Raw genomic sequence first — 25,037 nt, forward strand, 5'->3', positions numbered from 1 at the left:
TAGCGCTTCGTTAGCGTAAGCATTATAGATAGTGTGGCTGGCATTTAACAGTCACACTGCTCCTATTGCCTCGGAGCAGTGGCTGTTCACCAACGTGCAGTTCGTACACCAACCTTTGTTGATATGGACGCACAATCCACCCCCAAGGGGCTTTTACCGGTGGCTGGTCACGGTCCGCCCGGAACAGAAGCAACTGTATGTCTGTGTGGGCGTTTTAGCTGAACTTAACAGATCTATCATTGTACCGATCATGCAAAACAGCAGTTCACAGCACCAACTCATTTTTCTGTCTGATGCATCATGTTCAAAGAAAAAGAGCTGTAGAAGGAAACCTATGGTTTTTATTATTTTATGTCATTTGTCAAATTCATTTTGAGTTGGCCAAGCAATTTAATTATTACTGAGAGTACATTACATTAAATACTGTGTCACTAAACTGGCAGTTAGACAGATGATTAATCCACCTCTGAAATAAATCAGCAATGGCTTGTTAGGACATTTATTAAATTGCTGTTATGATTTCTTCTCTTTATATTCCCTTTGCACGTCGATGAAGACTCTCATTCATCCAGGTAGATTCCATCATAGTAGTAGGTTTAGGGGCTGTCATCTGGACTTAGTTTTTAGAGTTAGAAGACGTTTCACCTCTTGTCCAAAAGGCTTTGTCAATCCTGAATTAGCTTGTAAAAGAGCTGGTATATATGTGCTCATGGGGGAGGAGTCAACCTATTTTTAGCATTTATTTCCAAATGAAGTTATCAAATCTGCATGCAGCTAGTGTCTGAACTTGCTTTTCATTTTTGGTTTGGTGTAAATAATTATAAAGTACATACATATAAAGGAGTATTTGGATAGTTTGTGTGCAATAAATTATATTTTGAGTGCAGTTAAGATAATAATTTTGCACTTAAAATGTTTGATGTCTTAGGGAGATTGGTGAGATTTAAACAAGTTTATGCCTCCTGTCACTCCTGAAAGTGTCTAACTTCATTTTATGTGTTTGATTTTTATTTTTGGTTTATTTTTTTCTAAGTTTGGGAAAAAAAATAAGCTTCCACATTTCAGTAAATTGACTGACGTTTTTAGGAAACTCATGGTTTAGAGAAAATAACATAACCAAATGTGCCTTTAAAAGCGCATTTAAAAAATCAGAAAGTTTTGGGTTTGTTTGTTGTTTTTGTACTTCATTTTAAGCCTTTTGGCAAATAACATCATGAAAATGGAAAAGGTTAAATATCTGGGATGTATATAAAAACATAAAATTGAGAATAAGATGCATACAATGAAATTAAATACATAAAATAGCCTATACTAAAACTAATAGAATATATTAGCAGTTAAAATCAACTAAAAGCTAAATTAAAAAGGTGGGTCTTGAGCCTCTTCTTAAAAACCTCTACAGTCTCTGCGGCCCTGAGGTTCTCCAGCAGACTGTTCTACAGGCGAAGACCGTAATGGCAGAACGAAGCCTCTCCGTAAGTTTTGGGTCTTATCTTAGGAACATAATATCTTTTAAATAAGAAGGCGCAAGACCATTAAGACACTTATAAACCATTAAAAGAACTTTAAAAATCAATCCTAAAACGCACAGGGAGCCAATGCAGCGATTTTAAAACCGGTGTAATGTGTTCCCGCCCTCTGGTTATCGTCAGAACTAATGCTGCTGAGTTCTGCAATAGCTGCAGATTTGAAATAGACTTTTTGGGTAAACCAGAAAGCAGGGCACTACAATAATCTAAATGACTAAAAATAAATTTATATGTATTTATATGTATGCATATAATTAAAATGTATCAATAAATAAACGTTCCCAGAAAGAATAACAAAGTGATTTAAAGAGAGAAAAACAAGAGGGAGAACACATTAACCTTTGTGCTATCCTAGGCACTTTAACATTTGGAGTTGGGTCATTTAGACCCACTAGACAGTGCGCTGAACCTTTTTTCTTCAATGATTTGTGATCTTCACTGGTGTCCATGGATTACATGAAATCTTTCCACCTTTATCCACCTTTGTCATGGTAGGAATAACACGTCAATGTAAGGGTGGAGTCATCTAAGATAGCACAAGGTTTAAAGATGCAAAATATAAAATTTCAAAATCATATAGGCATAAACACCCAGATGTAGCTAAATTCTAAGATTAAAAGTTCCTGAAGTGTGATTTAAAAGCTCAGCCGAGCCAATAGACACTGGGAACCAAAGCAGAGCGTTCCAGAGTTAGACAAACCCGACTGATGTAAGTTAAGATAAACATGACTCGAACAAAAACCTTTGCTCTGTCCATCCCTGCTTCATAAAGCAGAATAACATGCACTCAAATGTTAGTTTTTCTGCATCTACAGAGAAAAAGGCTTTTAATAAGGAATTAAATTGAGATAATTTAATTGAGATAATTTCAGCGTGTTAAAGCAGTTAAATTGAAGGATTTTTAAAAGAACAATCAATATTTAAATTAAGACCGTGTGTAAAAAAAGATTTTTATAAACAGCTGGAGTCTGCTGTTTCTTGCTCTAGAGAGCCAAGATCCACATTTTGCCAAGTTTAAACGTCTTTTTGCAAACCATTTGCTTCAGAAGGATTTCCACTAACCAGTTTTGACCACCATGAATAATCCCTATTTTCTCACTGAAAATGCACTTTTCCGTTTTCCCACACCAACCGGCATGAGTGATTTAGCTATCTGAGTTAAAACGACTCACAAACCATGACATTTAGTCACAGTGCATCCTGGGAATAGTTTTGTTGTCACAAGAAGTCACATCGTATTGACAAGAAAAAAATGTAAGACCCGTTCACCAAAATTTAAGACAACTTAGTTCTTTTTAAGGCCTGCTTTTAGTCAAATAAGATTTAGGACCTTATGACGATGTTTTTAAAGATCCGCTACCACACTGAATTGAGGTTAGCAAATAACGCCAAGGATAAACGAATAGCTTGAATATCAACACAACTTCTGAGAAATTCAATTAGCTCACACAAAATGACAACGCAGAGGGTTGAAAGATTTTATTTTATTCACTCAAGTTAAACAAGCGTTTTTTTTTCCACTATGAAGGGTTGGTTTGATGGTCAGAGTCATTCATTAGGAGCCATTTCGCCAAAAAAAGTTATTTTGGTTGCCATAAATATGGTTGGAGAATTTTTCGCCTTTTTCTTCAAGCTCATCACTGATGGAGATGCAAACCTCAACACAGACTTCATGTCTGTTTGAATGACGCCTCTTTTGAACGGTTATTTTAGGCCAACTGCTCATTGGAATAAACGTGTAGATTATGTTTGAAAATGTGTTATGGTTTGTCTGTTTTTAACCTTTTTTCTGCAAGTTAATTACCACATTTATAAAAAAAAAAATTAAGAACAACCTTAAACTATCTGTGAGATCAGAAAAGAAGAATCGACTTGATGAAAACGCACCAATGACTTTGTTTTTTCAAATGTGAAGGAACAAAAAGATAATCCAAGTAAAAATAAAATTAGCCATTTATTCTTATGATTCATTCATTAAGACGTTGCCTACAAAATCAATATTTTCATCACTACAGTGTATGTATTTCAGCATTTTGTTGTTTTACTGGTTTAAGGTTAACAAACATTTATATAAAATACCATCTATGAAGGCTATGTTGGGGTACGGCATGAGCACCTGTTTGTGAGACTTTTTAAAAATGTCTCTTTCTTGTGAGGAGAACATCTCTGTCGTCCGTTCCCCCAGTGGCAACAAAGGCGCAGTCTTGCCAAGTGATCGCTCAAGCCCCCTTCTAATCTGCAATATGTTCACTTTGGCTTGTCTGCTAATATTTGATACCTCTGGGACAAGTCAAAGAGCCACACGTGCACACGCAGACATGCAATATGCTCCATCTGGCAAACTGCCTCACAGGTGGTGCCATTTCTATCGGTCCACTTGTGCACCAACATAAACACACAAGTGTTTTGTGAGGATTTTGTAGAAAAAAACAAAAGCATGGTGATGCATTACTTCCCTTTAGATTTAGGTGAAAATGATCATTAATGTGCAGCAAACCTTATCGCGTTGTAGGGGCTTGGATTATATAAACAAGAGGAGAGAAATTCACTTAGATGGACACACAAACACTGTTGTGCTTGAGCCAGACAGACAGACACGCAGACAGGTGGAGCTCAGCATATGTTGATCAGGTTAAAAGGTCATTCCTCTGGTGGTCTCATTAGAGTAAAGGGAAATTTTTGGGTCTCTTTGTTGCAGGTTATAAAGATAAGCCTTCACTCATCTTTTTATTCCGTTTTATCCCTCACTGAATCATCTTTTCTTCAAACACTTTTGTAATGAAAAACTGTGGATGAGTCCTTGGAGGAGCAGTGAAGGCTTGTGCTTAAGTTTTTTTTTTTTTTTTTTAAACAAATATTTCCTCTTTGACTCAGTATTTAAAAATAAACTCAGACAACAGATAAGATAAAATGTAATCAGTTGAAAATGTAGCTAAATAAGGCAAGAGCAACAACCACACAAGGTCAAATATCCTCTTTAATGGTGTACAGTAAACCCCTGTTTTTCGCGGGGGTTACGTTCCAAAAAGAACCTGTGATAGGCAAAATCCGTGAAGTAGAAACCTTTATTTTTTTCTTACAATTAATATACAATTAAATATTCTATTATACTTTGAAAAGAAAGAACAGACCCTTTTACAGGCTCAAGAGTTTGTTTCACAAATAAAAGGTACTTTAGAAACGTTTTTTTTCAACAAATAACTTCTGTACTGTACTGTCAAATAATAATTGGAATCATCGATGTGAACAGAAGGCTTCAAATTGCGGAGATTAGCCCCGCCCAACGTGACCCGAGTAATTGGATTAAACAGGAGAAAAATTCAAATGATTATGAAAGAAATACAAAGTACAGTCAGACAAATAGTGACTCAGGTGTATTTCTTAGCTCTTCAGACTGAGCCGCTGCATCCTGACTCCACTGTGCAGTGTTTTCTTCTGTTGAAGCCCGCGGTGCAGCTGTGTTTGTTCAGGAGAAGAACATAGTGATAGGCAGTTGTTGTCGCTCTTTTTTCTATGGGTTTAAGAGAAACTCGAAATTGCAAGAGAATTTGCACGTACGTAATGTAAATTTGGCAAGCTGTTTTACGTACGTGTACATATTAAACTGCAACGTTATTGACGCACAGGTAGAGAAGAAGCGGAGTGACTTTTTAGCCAATCAGAATGCAGAACACAATGCAAAATGCAAATCTGTGAAGTAGCGAAACCGTGAAAAGTAAACCGTGTTATAGCAAAGGATTACTGTACATATAATGTATAAATGGCGTAGGTCCATGTGTTTTGTAGTTGAGTTGGATTTAATTTTTAAGTTATAGTGGGCTTGGTGTTAGCTTGACCCACATTGGGTCCAGTTTTATCCCAGTCACATATCATTCATCTTTGGTCCCATTCCAAAGACAGACTGAGAACCTGAACTGCTTATTTACCTCTAGGCTACTTGTGTATGAATAACCGGATTTGAATTGAACTATATATTAAGCCATGGTACTCTCAGTAATAATTAAATTGCTTGGCCAACTCATGTCAAACATTGCATTCCACTGAGTCAAATACCTCCACATTTATGTCGGTCACTTCATAGATTTGGTTTGCATTCTTAGTTGTATTTTAATCTGTGTTTATTCAAATTCTTATTTAATGTGTCTTTTTAGAGTCTGTCTCAATATGTGCTTAAAAACCCGTATATTAAGAGAACATGTTGGTTCCATTTCTTAAAGACTCAGATGAAAATGAAAAAACATGTTCTTGTAGCATTTTTTGATCATGACATTTTTTAAAAGAAAATTATGCTTAAAATTATGTTTTCTTTATTTGAATTGTTGTGGCGACTGAAGCAGCAAAGAGCTCCTGATCTTATAGCCAGAAAAACTCTTTTCGACAAATAAACCAACAAATATTGCAACTCAGCACACAACTGTAAACTAATGACTTATTCACCATTCACTTTCCATGACCAAATGACCAGTAATGAATGATGGGGGTGTGGCTTAGTGACATCTGCTGAAAAGCCTGCTGGGGATTCTCTGCGTGGAGTTTGCATGTTCTCCTCATCTGCCAGGTTTCTTTTTTAAATTCAAGAATACAACCTTGTGTGACGGGGAAATTCAAAACTGGGATTTCCTTTAGAAAGGAGACAAAAGGTTCCCTTTCCTGAGGATGATCGGCATAGGCCCCAACACAACCTAGACCCTAAATAAGAATAATAACACATTGTCCAAGTTGTAACACTTGAGCTTGCTGGAAAGCAAAACCTTCATCTGTAGTTCTAGTTGTGGTTTTGGACCTCCTCTCCTGGTCTTTTGCTCTGTTTTTGTTCTCCAAAATAGCTGGTTCTGTCAAATGTAACGCCAGCTGTTACTGAGAGCAGGTAGAACTTCTAGTCGTGTAGTTTTTTATGGTTATAAAGTTGTATGCCTCTTTTCTCCCTGTCATCATTGGATTTCCCTTTTCTGAAGATTTCATTTCATAAATCATCAAACATGATGTGATTCTGCATCTTTGCTGTGTCTGACTTCCTTAGAGCCCTTTCATATTTGATAAGAGACCTTGCGAAGGTCCTTGACATGAGATCATTGCTGCAGGTGGAGAAATGATTCACTTCCTCACATTTATTATAGAGGTTAAAGCTTTGAACATGGTGAGGGTGGATGTTGATTGGTTAAAGCTGGTAGAAACAAAGATTAATCCTGAGGTGACAACCTGTTCACTTCAAGGTTCATCTTGAAAACTGTAAGGAGAAACATGAAAACCAAATGTATTAAGAGTGAGAGTGGCGTTTTATATTTATACATGCCGCAGCTTCCCTTAGGACCCATCTTTTCCCCACAAACTGTCCTTCCTCCTCAACCATAGCCAGAAACTGGCTTTTTCCACCTCTTCCGCCAAGTCCTTGGCTGCTTTCTTCAATTTCGACCCAGCAGGAGCTGGGTGGATGTTCCAACAAAGCCCCTGCAGCCAACCTCCACCAGGCAGTTGATGGTTGACCACCCAGCATCTCGGCACTCAGCTACCAGCTCAGTGTATTTGTCCTTCTTCTTTTCGTATGCAGCATCCATTCCTCCCTCCCAAGGGATTGTGAGCTCTGCCAGGATTACTGCTTTGGCTGCAGAGGACCACAGGATGATGTCTGGTCGCACAGAGGTGGTAGTTATCTCTGGTGGGAACTTCAGCTGATGGTCGAGGTCCACCCTTAAGTTCCAGTCACATCCTGGTGTTAGCAGTGACGGTGTCCCTCTCTGGATGGTGTACTGTGCTCTAGCCCCTTCTCAAACAAAGCGAATCAAAGACGGTGTCTTTGAGGGATGATCTTTAGCTGCCTCCATCCTCCATACTTCCAGGACCTCTGCCAGTTTCCTCAAGACCTGGTCATGCTGCCATCTGTACCTATCCTGGGCCAGAGCTGCTTTGCAACTGGGCAGGATGTGTTGTAGGGTTTGAAGTCTTGCAGAGATGGCAGTGTTCCTCTGAGCCAAACCATAGGCTCAGATTGCTGGGGCCGAGTAGAGTGTCATGGGTGGCCCGGATGAGGAAGCTCAGCCTTGCTTGAGGCATCTTCCATATGTCGGACCGCCCTATGTTCCTATTGACCACGCCTTCCCATGTTGTCCAACGCCCTTGTTGTGGCTGGTTCAGTGCTTTGGTCTTGTATTGGTTTTCCTTGCTCCTGGTCACCTCTTCAATCATCTTTCCTCTCACTTCTTGTGGCTTTGGACCAGAACTTGGTGGCTATTCCCCAGCCTAATCCGGCTCTGCCTGACTGCGTCTTTATAGATAGATAGATAGATAGATAGATAGATAGATAGATAGATAGATAGATAGATAGATAGATAGATAGATAGATAGATAGATAGATAGATAGATAGATAGATAGATAGATAGATAGATAGATAGATAGATAGATAGATAGATAGATAGATAGATAGATAGATAGATAGATAGATAGATAGATAGATAGATACACTTTTCATCAGAGTGAATCTTTAAAGAACCACTAGAAAAGTAGAAAAGCCTTTTACTCCAACTGTTTTTTCTGTTTTCTGTCAAACATTCACTCTTGAATTACAAATAAAATAGAACTAATTAATCTAATAAAACTCAAGTTTTTGGGTAATTTGCTATTATGTCAATAGAAAAAGGTTTTCTTTTAATATGCCACAATTGCTAACAGTTGTGTCAACAATGCTGCAGAAACGGCACCCTGATTGAAAAAGAAGAATAGAAATATCTTTTACTCAACTGTTGTTGCCATGGGAGATATCAATAAATGTGCTGGTGAGTCACCAAAGAGGCTTTTATTAAAACACTTTGATATTTTGTGTCTGCCAGCGATGAATAATCTCACATTTTTGTGTCAATCTTTGCTCTTTGTATAAATACTGTCTCCCTGTAGGCCTTTTCTGAGGCCCCATTTATTTCTGACTCTGAACGTCCCGATAAGTGAAATTGAAACAGACGTCATTATATATTTTCAGTCATTTGCCAATATAAATCCAACAGCCGTGGGCTGGATGAAGAATGTTTTTCTCAGCGTGTTTTACACTCCTCCTCCGTGAGGAAACACGCGTGCAGCATTTTCTTCCATTGTGACGAGTAATCTCAACACTGCTTTTCTCGCTCTGTCAGTGCTGATTTCTCCAAATTGGTTTAGACACGTCATTTACATTTATATTTATTCTTGACAAATCCAAAAACCAAAAATTTCTCATTTGGCCCCCAAAAACTCCAATCTCTCTCCAAAGAGTTAGCGTGTTCTTGCCAGTCTATAGTGGGAGGATGTAGGAGCAACATACTCACAGATCACACTGTTTTTAGTTCAATTTAACGCTAAATTAAAGTAGAGATGGCAGTGAGGGCATGCAGAAAAAAAAGTCTATCTATTCAGAGAATATGTTGGTTTGTTCATTAAAGACTGTCTCTAATGAAAATGGTATTTTTGGTGTTTTTAACATGTTCCTATGGCATGTTTCTGATGATGGAAGACATATATATAAGGACAACTGAGCTTAAAATTGTATTTCTGACTATTTCTTTAACAAAATCTTTGTGAATTCGGGGAGAAGGAAAGATGTTGTTTGAAAAAGAGCTTATTTGTGACATAACAGAGAGGGAAGGGGGGCGGGGTTGCTCAACGCCAACGATCAAATCTGCAACTCAGAGGCAAATTTCCAATGAACTCCTGTTGCTCTGCAGAAACTGCTCTAGAAAACTACACAGGTTTTTGGATAAAAAATTGCAAAATCATAGTTAAAAGACCACATGGAACTCTTTGAAAACGCTTTTGATTGAAGTGTCTGTTTTTGAAAGTTAATGTCGTATTAGCTGTCACGCAAAATTTATTCTTATTATTATGAAATTTGTTCTCCGCATTTGACCCACCCCCTGGAGGAGCGGTGAGCTGCAGACACAGCCGCGCTCTGGAACCATTTGGTGGTTTAACCCCTCCAACCCAACCCCTTCATTTACTGAGTGTCAAGCAGGGAGGCAATGGGTCAAGTTTTAGAGTCTTTGGTATGACTTGGCCTGGGTTTGAGCTCACTACCTTCCAGTCACAGGGCGGACACTGAGCTGAAAAATTGTAAAAACTCCAGGTAATATTTATTTTAAGTTTGTGCATTGAAGTGGAAGAATTCAGAGGTGACATATCTATCTCCAAATACTTAATGAACTGGAAGCTAACAACAATAATAAGTAAACTAATTATCTATACAATGTCATTGTCTTAAATAATTATAACATATTCTTTGAGCATCATTTACAATTGATAATGATGTGTCATGCTGTTTACAAGTCCACCTACCATCAAACCTCAGCATTTATAGAAACATTAAAGGAAAATCAGAGTTTATGCACTTGTGGTTCTTGCAGTTGTTACCCTCTGAAAGACACACTCTTATAAAAACCATGATTCTGGTGATTTTAACATGTTCTTGTGGCATTTTTCTCATGATGGAGAACTTATTTAACAAAAAAAATAAAGCTTAAAATTACATTTCTGGGTACTTCTTTGTTAAAGTCGTTGTGAATCAGGGGAAGACGAAAAAAGGGGGAAGACGCCCCAGAACTCAGGGGCAAATTTCGAATGTACTACTGCTGCTCTGCAGAAATTATGTCCTAGTTAATGACACTGGTTTTTTGATTTCGGCTAAAAACAGCATGATCATAATTTAAAGACCACTGGGAACACTTTGAAAAAAGATCAAATGATGATCAGAGGGGGACTTTAAGCAACAGCCTGATGTCTAATGAGTCTTGAAACATAGAAAAGTCCAAAATGTGCATTAAAATGTTAGAAAAGATCAAATTAAGATCAGCTGTAAAAGTTTTAAATAATCTACCTTTTTCAATATTATACCTCGACCCGGACAGCTTTTAAATCGTGTAAAACCTCACACATACATGTTATTTTTCTGTTTAATCTGAGGGGAATCAAAGTAAAAAGTTTTAATATGAAAAGTTTTGAAGTCTTTTCACATCAAAAAGCAACTTATCAAAGTGTTACTTTGATTTCCTCGTCAACAAATTTTGATACGCGCCTCCATCCATGAAGATGGAGATAAAGCACAGACAAACTGTTTAAAGGGAAGCATTTCCGAACCACTTTATCTCCACAGAACCATATTTTCTTTACACTGACATCCACACTCTGCAGACAAGAACACTTCACAGTTTCAGACGGTTCCGGGTTATTTTTATGGTTGACAGTCTACAAGACCAGACAGCTGTTTGGATTCCTGAAAAGGGATTCATGAACACTTTATACCTCTCTTTAGAATACAGATGTGTATAAACTACCAGGTACAGATGCCCAAAATTTATCATTTTTTGGCCCAGAAATCCTTTTAAAGATCCCATTTGTACACATTTTTACGGGTAGGGGGGGGGAGTTAATTAAAAAGTGAATCTCCTACGGTGGCTGATAAAGTCTTGAACTCAATTAGCTGTATTATCTTTGCCTTTACAATTTTTGCTATTAAGAAAAACAAATCAAAGGAAAAGCAAAAAAGAAAAAGAAAAACCAAAGTCTGTGGAGGAGAGTTTTCCCAAATTAAAGTTTCTTTAATCATTACATATTTTGTGTCTATAAATCCCCCTCAACACAAACACAGACATTCATGAAGGAGAAATATTCCTTTGACTCCAATTGTAACTAGTACAAAAACAATCTTATAAAAACTTTGCAAGTGCTGATTCGTTTGCTTCTTTCTATTAATGTCAACTGTAAGCGAGAGATTGTTTTATTAATGGGCTGAATTTATTTTTTTCGCATAATTAGTGGTGTGTTTCCATATAACTGGCAGGTGGGCCTGTGGGTGGACTCGACAAAACTCACTTTACTACACAATCGCTGATCTTCAGAGCGACTGGAGTTACATGAAGAACGACCAGCAGCAGTTCGAACTGAAAACCCTACTTAGATGAGCTGTGATACATCTTTCCAATTTATTTTTACAAACACTTTACATTTTAGGTTAATAATGCTACTACGAAAGATGATCAGAAGAAAGGAGAAAGAAAGAAAAAATGGAAAAAGGTCAAACCATTAGCTTTTAGATCTAGTTTTCTTTAAATGTTGAGGGTTATTCACTCATGTCTCTGAGGGTTTTGTTTATTTTTATATTTAGTACATTTTGATCTTATTCTTGAGGTCAGCTAACATAATAAATTTCCTGCAGGATAACAAAATTAGCTTTATTTAATCGTTTATTTTAATTTATATGTTCACCAACAGGCTGAAACCCATTAATAAGCTAAATCATGGACTAAAATCACTAAAATTGAAGAATTTTAATATAAAATATACTAAATACATATAATAAAGCAGCAAATATAATAAAATGTGAAAAATTAAAATAAAACAGAGAAATTCATTATTCATAAGCCTTTGTTAAATGTATTTATACAAAATGTAAAAGGTGCAGGCATCAGAAGTAAAAATGTTAAGATGGAGACAGGAAAAGATAAAACCATTTGCCATTAGCTTTCTTTCTTTTTTTGTCCTATTTGAAAGAATGTCAAAGATCTGCTGTCCTTTTCACTGCTGGTGTTGGGACTCCCGCACAAATCCTAATTGTCTCAAGCATTTTCACCTATTTGTTTCTGGCAAACGTCCCGGACACTAGCGGGTCACACGGTGCTGCTGTAGATCCGTGCACAGAACGGTAAACACAAACACTCCGTTAAGGAAAAGGACCCCACAGGAGTAAACGCAGCTAGAACAGAACCACTTGGACAGATTTCAAACTCTGTGTGATCGTGCTGCAGGTTGTGCTCTGAACTATATTGACACACAAACATTAAGTCTCTCCAGCCGAAGCTTCAAACAGACATTTGGGGTGTAGTTGTGTGACTTCATGAACTCTAATGGAGATGACATTTTGCTTTTGTCCATTTCAACCTAAACTGGAAGAATTTAAATACATTAATGAGCATTGAAAGCTCCAATTCTGAGGGGTTCTGATGAGCGTACGGGCTGCACAAGAATCAATAAGTCTGATCTAAAAGAGACTGATAGAAAAAGGATTCTATTAGAAAAAGAATCACATTTAAGGAAATGAATGCAGTTCATTTAAAAAATGCAAAATTCTCCTTTACAGAAAACCTGCTACAGCTGCTTAAATTAGTGATTTGTTCGTTTTCTAGACCTCCTGATTGCAGCTGTGAGCAATTTTTGTCAGATTTGCCTCTCATTTGCACACTTCTTATCACAGCAGAAAAGCACAGTCTCAGTTTGCTTGTTTTTAAAATTGTCCTTTGTTTACCAATCAATAATAATAAACAAAAAAACACCACTGCAGTTATTCACCCCCAACTTCATGGATTTTTTTTGCTGTACAGTCCCTTTTTCTCAATGAAATAAAGTTGTTGGTTCTTGGCCATAGCATGATCTCAGTTTTGCTTTATACATACAAGTCTAATATCAAATTTGGCCAATATCAAGTGTTGTGCAGCATTTAAATCTTAAATACAATGTTCAAAAACACATAAAGGCTTTATAAATATACATAAAGTACCTTTTTTTTGACGATGGAACAACTCAATGACGTTTAGCTCGTGTGTTTCATTTCTGTCAGACTGACAGTCGATGCTGTCCAATCATGGAAAAGTTTAGATTATTATATTAAATTCAATTTTTTGTATATATCCCAGTATTACAACAATATTCGTCTCAATGGGCTTCATACCGGTAATTGTATAATAAACATGAAATCATAAAGAGTTTGAAGCCATGGAATTCAACAGCTGACTGCTAACTAAACTAAACAGACTAAACTAAACTGGGAATCCCTGCCCTTTGACCCTCCTTCTCGGTAAGAAAAAAAAAAACGGATTCCGGAAAAAAGAAGAAACTTCAGGGATGTCCACATGAAGGAGGAATCCTCCCCCAGGACGGAGAGGCGACATAAGTGTGTAACGTAGACACAATCTTCTCAACATAGAGAGGAGCAAAGGGAGAAGGAAACATAAAAAGCAACCACAGACACAAGCGACATGCTGCTCTGTAGAATACAAAAGTGTGAATAATAAAGCATAAAGGGAAGCCGATACAGGGTCATCGATCAGAGGCGTTCTAGTATTATTGAATAGTTTGCTCTTTCTTTTTCTGAGGATTTGCTTCCTTTACTCTTTGGCAGCAAACTCCATCCTCATCAGTGTTGTGGGTGTGTGCGTGTGTGTGTGTGTTAAAGAGACACAATCAAAAATTGGTTCTTTCTCACGTTGTTGAAGTGCTTCTATCAGTTTTAAAATAAAGCCATGTCACGCCTAGAAAGAGGCGTGACATTGACAGACACAATAATCATTCTTGTATTTGTATATCTTTTAAAGTTCTTTGAGCATTTACCGAAAAAGAAAAATCCTCGGCCTAATTTCAGAGGAGGAAGGTGTGTCCACTCATTATGAGTTAGTGTATAATTGAATGGTTTAATGACAGAGTGAGGCAGCAGAAGACTTTGTCAGTTCAGAGGCGCTCCGGCGCTCCCAGCGCTCGTTTGCTCGCTCTCTGCTCCTCTTAAAGTCCAAGTGTGTAAATGAAAAATGCATTAATGAATGAATATGGCTGTGTCAGTGACAATGCATTGACTGATGACAGAAAGAACAAGCTCATTATTAAAGGTCTTATCACCTCCTAGCAGACGCCTTAACACACACACACACACTCAAGAAGAGGCTCGTTTCTGGATCCGTTCGTCATCATAATCAAAATTTTGGCTCAAATTCACCTTTTGAAAAGTTTGTCAAAGAAAATTTTGTAGGTCAACTTAGCCTAAAGTTGTAGCAGCTCACACACCCTGTTTAATAAGTACTCAGACATTTGTTCACATACTTTCTTCATCATGTGGTAAACTAAAGCGCAGCTTTGGAGCACAACGGAAGCTTCAGTGAAGCGTAAAAATGAAAACGCTCCGGCGTTGTCTGTGAACGTATGCTAAGCCCACATGCAGAAGCACGGTGCAAAAACTTTTGTTCATCTTTAGTGCTTCCAGAAAAACTGTTGACGTCTGCTTTAAATGATGTTTCTGCTGAATAAAATACACATCAATAATCCTCAGTGAGTGAGATCATCTGTATCTGTGGGGGAAAAACTGAAGATTATTGCTTGAAAATTGTGTTTTTGGAATTTTTAACATGTTCTCGAGGCCTTTTTTTGCTGATGTAGGACATTTTTAAAGAAAATTAAGCTTGAAACTGCATTTCTGAGTATTTCCTTACTTTAAGCACTGTGAATCAGGAGCAGATGAAAGAAATGCAGTTTAAAAAAGCTTGTACCTGTACCTGTGACTTTGGTGCTAAAGTTGTCAGGCCACAAGCTCCATGCTCAGCTCCATTCTGATGCATCCACTTACAGACAAATAGATCCATGTACGTTTTTATTTTCCTCAGCTGAGGTGGAATCATGAACCAAAACCGTACAGCTGGATGGCTCTGATATGGTTTGACATTTTTGTGTCTCAGCTGTGTAGACTTAGGGTTGTGTTTAGGCATGGGAAGTCACTGCAGGCCCGGCAAAAGGCCCGGCCCACAACTCAAAAGTGAATTTCTGATGAACTGCTGCAGCTCTGCAGAAGCTGTGTTCTAGAAAACGACAGTTTGTTTGTTTGTTTTTTTGCCTGAAATCTGCTTCATAACCAAAGACCTCTGGGAACACTTTGAAATTAGATCAAATAATGTACCATGAAGAGTTTTCACTTTTTTAACTTTTTTTATAAAAGGCAAACATGATTTACCAGATGATTAGTAGATGATATATTAGTAGATGATATACCAGCTAACCATATCACACGTTATATATTGGTATATTTAGACTTCAAAGTTATTGCAGATGGAAAATCTAGCAGCTCCTCCACCTCTTTAGAAACTGTCATGAACACAAATGCTTTTGCATCAACTGAACCGAGTTGTTTGATTTCACGCAAAACAGATGAATGCTCCAAACTGCATAGGTCTTTATCTAACATTCTACTGTTGATACAATTTTAGTACACAATCATGTAAAAAGGCAGTTGGAGCATTTAACCTCTGCTGAACTGAGCCAATAACGTTGTGACAAGTGCTACACTGGAGGCTGATGAACAATACTTGTTAAGTTTTACAATAGAGTAAAGCTAAAAAAAAAAAACACTTTTTGATTATGTTTTGTGGTGAAGACTTTACCTTGAATCAACATTTTAAAGTTTATGGTTTCTTATGTCCATTTGCTCCTCAGAGTCAGGCTTTTTAGTGGTTTCCTTACTTGTTTAGTGGTTTTATTTGCTGGATCTTTTCATTTGTGCTTTACCGATGTCGAGTCAAAGGTGATTGTGGGCGGTTTGAGTTTGTAATGGTAGTGAAAGGTCTTCATGGTCACAGTCAGTGGGATCTTTCATTGTTTTTTCCCAGAAGAACGCTCAGAAGCAGGCCTTGAATCGCTCTTACAGCCTTGATTGTACTTTTAATAGAGAAATAATTTCTCTGCAGAAATGTGTCACAACAATGTTAAGCTCCTATTTAATTTCTTTAAGCTTTATTAGTTTTAATTTAATGGATCCAATCAGAGTGAATTTATTGGTTGCTTAACAAAACTTTCTTTGACTTTACCTACCATTCTTGAATCTTTTATTTCCTAAAAATTGATTTTTTTTCACCTGGCACCAGGGAAATGTTGCTCATCAGGTTTGCTCTGTTTGGCTCCTCCCTCCACTATCCCTCACTTTAATTTATTGACTTTAATCTTTCACGCTTAATGAAGGGAGAGCACTTGTTTGCCCACCAGGACGTCCCTCCGGTGTGGCCCCGCGCCACAGCAGCTGCTCTACCGTTGAGTTTATTCATCGTTCACCTCGACTCCGGCACTGTGGCCACATTAGAGCCCATCAATCTCAAACTTTCTTAAGACTCTGTTTCCCACAAGTGGGAGAATGCTCTCTGCATCCAGTCTGTGCATTTCAGGCACGATCAGGTCATCAAAATGAAACGGACTTAAAGCTGCTTTCCTGTTGTTCGCCTTTCTCTTTTAGGAAAGAAATTCAGCAGCTCCCGATGATGACTCACTCGTTTATTTGTTCAGTTTGTCTTTATCAGATCCCAAAAAGCTCTACTTAGTGTGGCATTTAATTGATTTAAGAGGCTTTGGAAAATGTCAACAGATTTTATTAATTCATAACAACAGAAAAGTCAAGGTATTTATGCTGCGTTCTACGGTGTGAAACTGTTGGAGTAGTTTTTACAAAACAGCATGATGAGGACCCTCACAAATGGCAGAAAAGCTATTTAAAGTGTTTGTCATGTTTCGTCAAGTTCCTGTCTGACATTTGTGTCCTCGTGTGTCGCTTCCTGTTTTCTTTTGAAAGTTCCTCCCTTTCCTGTTCATGTCTGTTTTCCCCACAGCTGTAGTCCTAATCATGCCTGATCGTTCCCACCTGTGCTGTCCCTCCTCATATGTATTTATGGTCTGTGTCTCCCTCTGTCCTGTGCCTGATTATCATGTGTAGATGTTTACCAAACCCTACGCCTATCTCAGGTTCTCAGGAATAAATGTTTTCCAAGAACTCTGCATCGGAGTCCTCGCCATTCTGTGGTCCTTGTCAGTGTTAACATACCAAAAATGGAATGTACCGTTCTACAGTTGGGTTGTGCGCAACAGTCACCTCTCTGCTCATGAACATTTGATGACCGTGTCATGGCTGGGTTGAAGAGGGATGGGGGGGGTGTCAATAAGGGTTCAAAGGGGGTCATTGGGGTCAAGGTTTTCTTTTGCCATTGTCAGTGAACAAAACAGTTTCACGGACCAGGAATTTGCTGCTGTGCCAATGTGCCAAATACAACACTTAGGAATAAAAAGGAACAACAGTAAGCAAAAAAAAAAAAAATTATAACACAATGGTTAAAACAATAAATAGAAATAACTAGTGCAAACAGAGGATGAGGAAGGTGCAGGTAATGGACTGGTAACTGGACATATAAGTGAAAGGTTTAAGGGGGGAGGGATTAAAAAGTGTTCATGAGTCTGACTGCAGAGGGAACTAAACTGTTCTTATGTCGTGAGGTTCTCGTCCGAATGGACCTTAGCCTCCTGCCCTAAGGGAGTGGTTCAAGTAGGCAATGTCCAGGGTGAGAAGGGTCGGCTGATATCCGACCTTCACGCTCCCGGGTTCTGGAGACGTATAGGTCCTGGAGAGATGGAAGACTGCAGCCAATCACCTTCTCAGCTGAGCGCACAATACGCTGCAGTCTGTGTTTGTCCTTGGTTGTGGCTCCACACAGTGATAGAGGAGGTGAGGCCTGATCAAATGTTTAACATTAGGAGAGACTGATTGTTATCTTTAGAGGAGCCCCTTTTTGGTATCTTGGGTTACTTGTGTAAAGTAAGCTACTGTTGTAGAATAAACGTAATTTTTCTGTACAAATATTGCAACTGTCAGGATCCCGGTGCGGACACAAACGCAGGACGCAGGAAGTTCCGACATAAAAACTCTAGTTTTTTTCTGAACAGAACATCGGAAACGAGGCTAGAATGCTCGCGGTACTTGAGAAGGCACACAAAACGATCTCGCAAGAACTGCAGGGAACATGCGGAGAATAAACAGGTGGAAAGATGAGACAATTAAGAACAGGTGCACCCATTAAGAAGACAGAAAACCCAGGTGGGACAGAAAAAGGGACTGGAGAGAAAAACCCCTGAGACGAGAGGAACCGGAAACAGAAGGTAACAACAAAACTGGAAACATAACTACAACCCAAGCCACTTGAAAGGAGACATTTGTATCACTCTGGGCCACTCCATGCCTGTTTCTTTTGAGAGACATTGGTTTGGTCCAGCACGCTGATGGTATAGGAATTATTTGTGTGACCTGAATTGTTAAAATTGTAATTAATCTTTTAACTTGTTCTTTCTTCACTTTCTTGAGCTAAACTACTCTACTGAAAATACTGAAAAGGTAACATGTGGCAGTCTTAAGAGCGTCTCTATCAATGAACTCAAAGCTTTGAAAACAAAACTAAAAAAGAATAGGTGTTGTTCTTGTACTTTATTTTGAAGTTGTTTGTTTGCCATTTTGGTGCAGCACACATTAAGTATTTTCATCGTGTTTTTATTTGCTGTGAAACATTTTTGTTAGTTGTTCAAAATCATTTAAAATAAGAAAGACCCAACAATTATCTTTAGTGGTTTTTTCCACAACACATCTTTGCTTTGCAGAACATGTTCCTCTGTAATTGTTTTCAATTTAAAACAATTAGCTACCAATGGGAACGGATTTCTAAAATAAAAGTCAAATTGGACGATGAATTATCTGTCAGAGTGGATGTGCGAAACATTTGCTCCTCCTGAGCCTTTCTCGAACACTCAAAGGTCAGATCATCAGCACTGTTCCAAACAGCATCTGATTATGCAGAGTGGACTGCACGTTTAGTGTTTGGTTGAACTTTGTCGTTCAGTTTAGTAAAATCCAGCTGAACAGTTCGGCGACTCCAAGAGGTTGTGTCTAGCAGAGTCCTGCAAGAACTGCAGAGAAATACTCAGAGAAAACTGAAAAGCTTTAAAACAATTTCACACGATTAACAAACAGATACCTTATTGGCGTTGTCAAATGTACAGCAAAAATTTAAACTAAAAAGGTTTTAACTCTGGAAAAACAAAACAGCTAATTTAATTAGTCATTAATCCGTATAAACATGTAATGCCTTACCCTCAAATAAAATCTTTCTGCAAAGTAAACCAGCTGAAAAATATTTTTATACCTTTAGGCTTAAATAAAAAGTTCTTAGTTCAAATTATTATGATTTTAAAAGCAGTTTAAAATCTAAATGTGTAAAACTTTGATTTACATTTTTTTTAATGATCTTTAATGTTTAAAAAAAGTGATTTCTTTACTCTCCTCATGTCACAAAATAAATGCTCCCCAGGGTCAAAGCTCAGGAAACGAGTATTTTTATGTGAAAACAACAACGGTAAAATTTTAAGAGCTTTGGCAATTTCTATTAGCTAAGCAATCGGGGTAGTAAACATATTAAAGGCCATCTCACTCAGCCATTACGTACATTTAGCGCATTTTCCACGTATGAAATTTTGGTCTTTTGTTATACATGCATGTTTTTGGCATTTGTCAATCATTGATGTGCGTAAAAGTTTGTTGAGGATTTCGGCCGACCGGTCTTTACGTGAATTTGGTTTTGAGCTGTTTTGGTCTGTTGAGGAACACGCAGTTTATGTGTATTTCACGTAGTTTATACACAATTATATATAAGTCTTACACGATTGTGCTTGACTTTTTCTGAGATGAACATGCAAACATTTAGAGTTTAAACTGCTTTTAAACCTTTCCACGTATGTATTACAGACTATTCATGCATGTACTACCAATATTTAACTTTTCTATGATGTATACGATGCACGTATACATCATTTTGATGTACATGTTCTTTGCGTGGTTTATTTGTGATACATCTATGAAAATGTCATGCAAAGACCACCACGTTTGTCACTTTTTTCACGTATATTCACGTATGACCAATTTCATCCGTGCAATGTTAGAAAAATGTACGTAGTGGCAGTGACACAGCCTTGAAATATGTTTCAACGCCTGCAAAAAAAAATTCATGTATCAAGAAATGCCTGGCTGTGTTTATGTGTGCATCATAATATTTATTATCTTTAAAATCAGTCTGTTTTAGAGTTTCACCATTACCTTCCTAAGTACCTTGTCATTCAGCTGCATACGTAGAAATGCTTGCTCAGAGCTGAGAGCATCAGATAGCAGACGCTCATTTCATGTCCAAGTCTTAAGTCACAAAGGGGTTACTCAAACAAATGAAGAAAAGTGAATATTCTGAGGCTCCTTGAAGTTCACCCAAATGTCAGACTCGCACCCCCATGTGACCGCAGGAGGAAGGAAGTGCTAAAACAAACTCCTCAGTCTGTTTTTCTGATGATTATTGCTATGACTCACCTAATGTTCTGAAGAGCAAGGACCAGGCGTGACTGGAAAAGGTCAAGTCTAATTTAAAAACCACAGTGCAGCTAAGACAGTGTGGGGAGGCAACACTGCTCAGAGGTTGGATTTTATGCACTAAAATTGAAAATGGCGTTATTGCCACTGTGGTGTAATGTTTATTTTTCCCCGCAGTGAGGCGCTGGTCCAGAGGTCAGATTCATAACGTTTTGAGTCATCGACAGCCGCTTTACCAAAACAACAAAAACAAAAATTGTTTCTTTAAATTTTCCTTAAAAAAAAGCAGATTATTTCCTGTGTGGCCTTTTTCTAGTTCATCGCTTTCGAAGCTGCAATGCTCAACAAACATTTTCTTTCAGTTCCACCGCCACTTGATTATTTATCGTTGCTTTCACCAGCACTCAGCATTCCACTGTTCCTGGTTATTTTTCTCAGGGTTGTGTAGCATGACCTTACCTGGGCTCTGCTTTTATCGAACCTCTTTGTGTTCTCAAAAACACTAAGAGACAAGACAGAGGTGCCTTTCATTGTTTCCTTCCAACAAGTCTTTGGTTTTGTGGTTGCAGTGGTGGACAGACCTTTTTTCTTTTGTGTTATCTACAGAAATAAATATTGAATATTTTTTTCTTGCATTTTCAGAGCATCAAAAGAAAAATTAGTAAATTGCTTTGTTCCTTAACAGAAATGCGATTTCACTTGCTGCTTGTCACGTGACCCATCAAACAGTCTCAGGACAAAAGCAGCTTGTGACAGTTGAAAAGGACGAAAGCGTTTTACTAAAATAAGTTTAATAGGAGTTTTTGAACTGAGAACCAAACACTTTAAATTCTTGTATGGCTTCCAAACAGTTGGGGGCATCGTGAACAGGAACCGGAAAAAATTGACTCACAGACGAGCCCACAATTTATCTCTGAAGTCACTGAAAATCAGATTTAGATCGGGAAAGATCTGAATGTAACTGGTAAGAATTTTTTTTTTTCACAATCTGGTTTATTGAAATACTGGTACATCAAAATAAACACAAGGCAATATTTTGGATGTCAATGTGTTTGGATGATTGTTCATTTGTGTATTATGCATGTATTTCTATGATTGACATGATTGTGTTTAAGTGTAATAAAAATATTTTTGTTAAAGTCCTGATTTTTTTAGCGGCAGTCTGTATATAGTATAGTATATATATATTTATATATATATATATATATATACTATACTAAGTTAAACAGTTTCTTCTGGAAGAGTCTGTCTTTGAATAAAACATCTGTAAATGGCTAAAAATGTCCTTTAAACATGACACTATTGATCTTTATTTTTGTCAAACTTTAATCTTTTAAACCTATACACGCCTGAATTTTGTTTAGTTAGAAATAAAAGCTGACTTCATTTTCTTACCATTTGTCCTTCTTCTTCTTATGACTCACAACCTGCCCCTTTGGAGGCAAGGGAACTTCTGATTGATAACATGCTTGAAAATGAAACTACCGTTTTGTTTTGCTGTTTTGTTAGTTTACCTTTTAGGTGTAAGACCCACGGATTTTTTCCAATGTCATAATTGCAGACTGACGGGTGCTCGATAGAAATAAAAAGACGAGAGCAATGGATTATTTTGATCTCTAATTCTCACTACTTACATTAATTATGACACATTAGTTAAGACTCACTAGATTTTTCAGCTGACTCCTGGCCATTTAAAACTTTTTTTTTCCTTTTTGGCTTTGTGAAATGTCCAGTTCCATAAAAGTTTTGTTTATGAGGCTCCCCTCAACAAATCTAAAAAAAAAAAGAAAATTTGCAGCCTGTCACAAAAAAAATAAACTGCATCCACTGCAGCAAGGTCAAAAGTCCTGTGTAAACAAGAACAATTGCTGTCCTTTATCAGGTCTGTTTGAATTGGGGTAAAAAAAACTGTTCTAAAATCATAGCCAGACGAAGTAATTAAAAATATAATATTGAGGTAAACCCTCTGTTCAAAAAAAAAAAAAAAAACACCAAAAGTGTTCTCCTTTTACAGTAGTTATAGTTGCAACCAACAAGAAAACTCAAAGTTTGTAGGTTGAAACATTTAGCCATTGTGGTCAATGTTATTCGTCTTCCCCCTCAAACATGCAAAACACATAAGCACTTACCAAAGCGGCATCCTGTAATTTCCAGTTTCAAGCAGTCATTATGAAAAGTTCAACATTCTCAATTTCTCGCTCTGGCGTCTTTGTGGAGCTGAGTGGTGAAAGTAAACACCAAACCCCAAATTACCATCTGTTTGCTGCACACCTTTTCATATTCAGATTTTAATTCATGTTAACACAGACCCCTACCCCCAAATGTGCAATTTCCCTTCTCCTCCGCAGAGATTTGGCTTTTTGGAGTTAATGACACATGTTGTTGGCCCCTCTGCTGTTTGTGACAGCCTGCTTATTTTGTAGCCAGTACTAGTTGTAAAGTGTCAAACTACAAGAAGGCCGGGCAAGAAAAGCCAAGCAGCATGGAATCCAAATGCTCGGATATTACACTGAATATGGAGATGATTGGGCCTTTCAAACAGGACTCTACCTCACATCCTCCTCAACCATTCTGGGTTCTTGGCTCTTCTTTTTTAGATGTATCACATGATAATTGCTGGATATTTTTAGTTAGATGTGCACCCCCGTATCAAAACTTCAACAATTTTCATCTTTTTTGTGTAGAACGTAATGAGAAAAGTGGAGGCAAGGATAGGAGGGGCAGTGTTGAGGAGGAGGAGGCCCAGGTGAAGGGTTGTCTCATTAATCTTAAAAGGGCACAGTGAAACCTTCAGAATGCAAATGAAGCCATCAATCTTGTCACAGAAACAGAGCGATGGAACGATAGAGAGATTGACAGGCTTACTTAGAAAGAAGGTGAAACTGAACATAAAAACGGGACCAAAAAAAGCAAAAGGAAAAATGACTAAGACCTTTGAAACCCTCCCGTCACAATAAAAAGTCACGCTCTGAAATCTTTTCTGTTCGTGCAAAAAAAACAGAGGTTTGGGTTATTAGTCAAAAAGCTAATGTGTGACACCATAATCTCACTGGTGTGATTACACTTTCACACTTTGTGTTATAAAAAACTGCTCAACAAAGATTTTTAGGAACTACTTGAAAATAAACTATGCAAATCCCATGCCTTACGGGTTGATGCTTGCTAAAGCCTTAGTGACACGCACCCCTACGAGGTTTGACCAATACAGGTGATGCGGGTTTTTGAGGTTGCAGAAAGGAGTGGCCGGATCTTAGCGGCAGGTATGTCTTGGCTCGTACGGCCACCTCAAGGGGTGTCATAAAAATAGAATGTACAATTGTATTGTTCAGTGTTCAAGAAGCTAATGGGAAGTTGCACGTTCTTATGGTACCCTCACATCACAATTGAGTTGTTAGCAAGGTCAGAGTACTGGCCCCTTACTGACCCCACATAAATCTGTTTGCATGGGATCTTCATGTGATTGATACATAAGTACGCAGAGGAATAATGAAAAATCCCTACAATGTGCCTGCGACTCACCTACCTCAACTACCCTTATTAACAGAGCCACTTGATATTTCAGACAAATTGTGGATTTTGTTGTACAAGCACCAAGTTTGGCATGGATGTATATTGATCCCCCCTTTCTGAAAAGCACAAAAGCCACAAGAAAAATCCAAAGTGTGTAAACATGGTGGCCACATTCAGTTGTTTCAAAAATATTCAATGCCTATTTGCCCCAGTCTCAACAATATTGGCTGTTCATGCACAAAATGCTGCCTTTAAACTTGAGGGACACGTTCAGAATACTATTATTTGTATATCGTACGTTTCCAACTTTAAAAACTAAGTCTAGATGACAGCCCCTAAACGTATGGAATCAACCTGGATGAATGAGAGTCTTTATAAACATATTATTTGTATATTTTATGCATATTTTAAAATCTTTAATTTTCTCGTGGCTACTATGCCTTTGTGAAAGAGGGGGTTCTTAGATACGTCTTTGCCACATTTGGGGCTGGTACCACAAAATGCACAATTATTTTATTAACTGGCTCGATTATTACGTGTCGTATAGAGCTAGATTCACTCCACGCATTGTTGAACACACATTTAACCCATGGTGTTCTCTCTGAACTGTTGCTACATGTGTTAGTCGTGACAAGGCATACCTTGTGGAAGCTTTCTCTGACAAAGACAAAGTATCTGAGAGTACAATGAGACCTGAAACTAATGTCATCCTCAGTTTTTGTGTCCATAAAATATAGAAATATGACAATTAAATCATTATGTCTTTGGTAAAGTGGAACCTCCAACATGCTCTCTTTCATTTAGAGTAGAAAGTAAGAATCCTGCAGCACACAACAGGATTGCAGACACTCAATTGTGGTGAGGAAAAACGTGTTGGGCAGCGGAGAGCAGAAGTTCTCAGCGTGCAGGAAAATGAAATTGAAAGGTGCTTCGGGTGGAATCGGTTAGTGTTGCAGGCCATCAGAGTACAAAGGCAGTCAGTCAAGCTGCCTGACCGCACAGAGACAGGAAGAAATCATTAAATGAGACGCGTTGTGGAGTGAGCCGACTGTGTGGCTCAGGCAGCATCTCATAG

The 25,037-nt window shown here is 37.9% G+C and overlaps 1 protein-coding gene across 1 annotated transcript in view; it reads left to right on the top strand.

Annotated features, from left to right (window-relative positions):
* LOC101155858 (X-linked interleukin-1 receptor accessory protein-like 2) overlaps positions 1-25,037 on the top strand; it is a 403,702-nt gene that overhangs the window by 306,868 nt on the left and 71,797 nt on the right. The window lies entirely within an intron of this gene.

Source organism: Oryzias latipes, chromosome 10 (assembly GCF_002234675.1).
Source record: "Oryzias latipes chromosome 10, ASM223467v1".
Lineage (NCBI taxonomy): Eukaryota > Metazoa > Chordata > Actinopteri > Beloniformes > Adrianichthyidae > Oryzias > Oryzias latipes.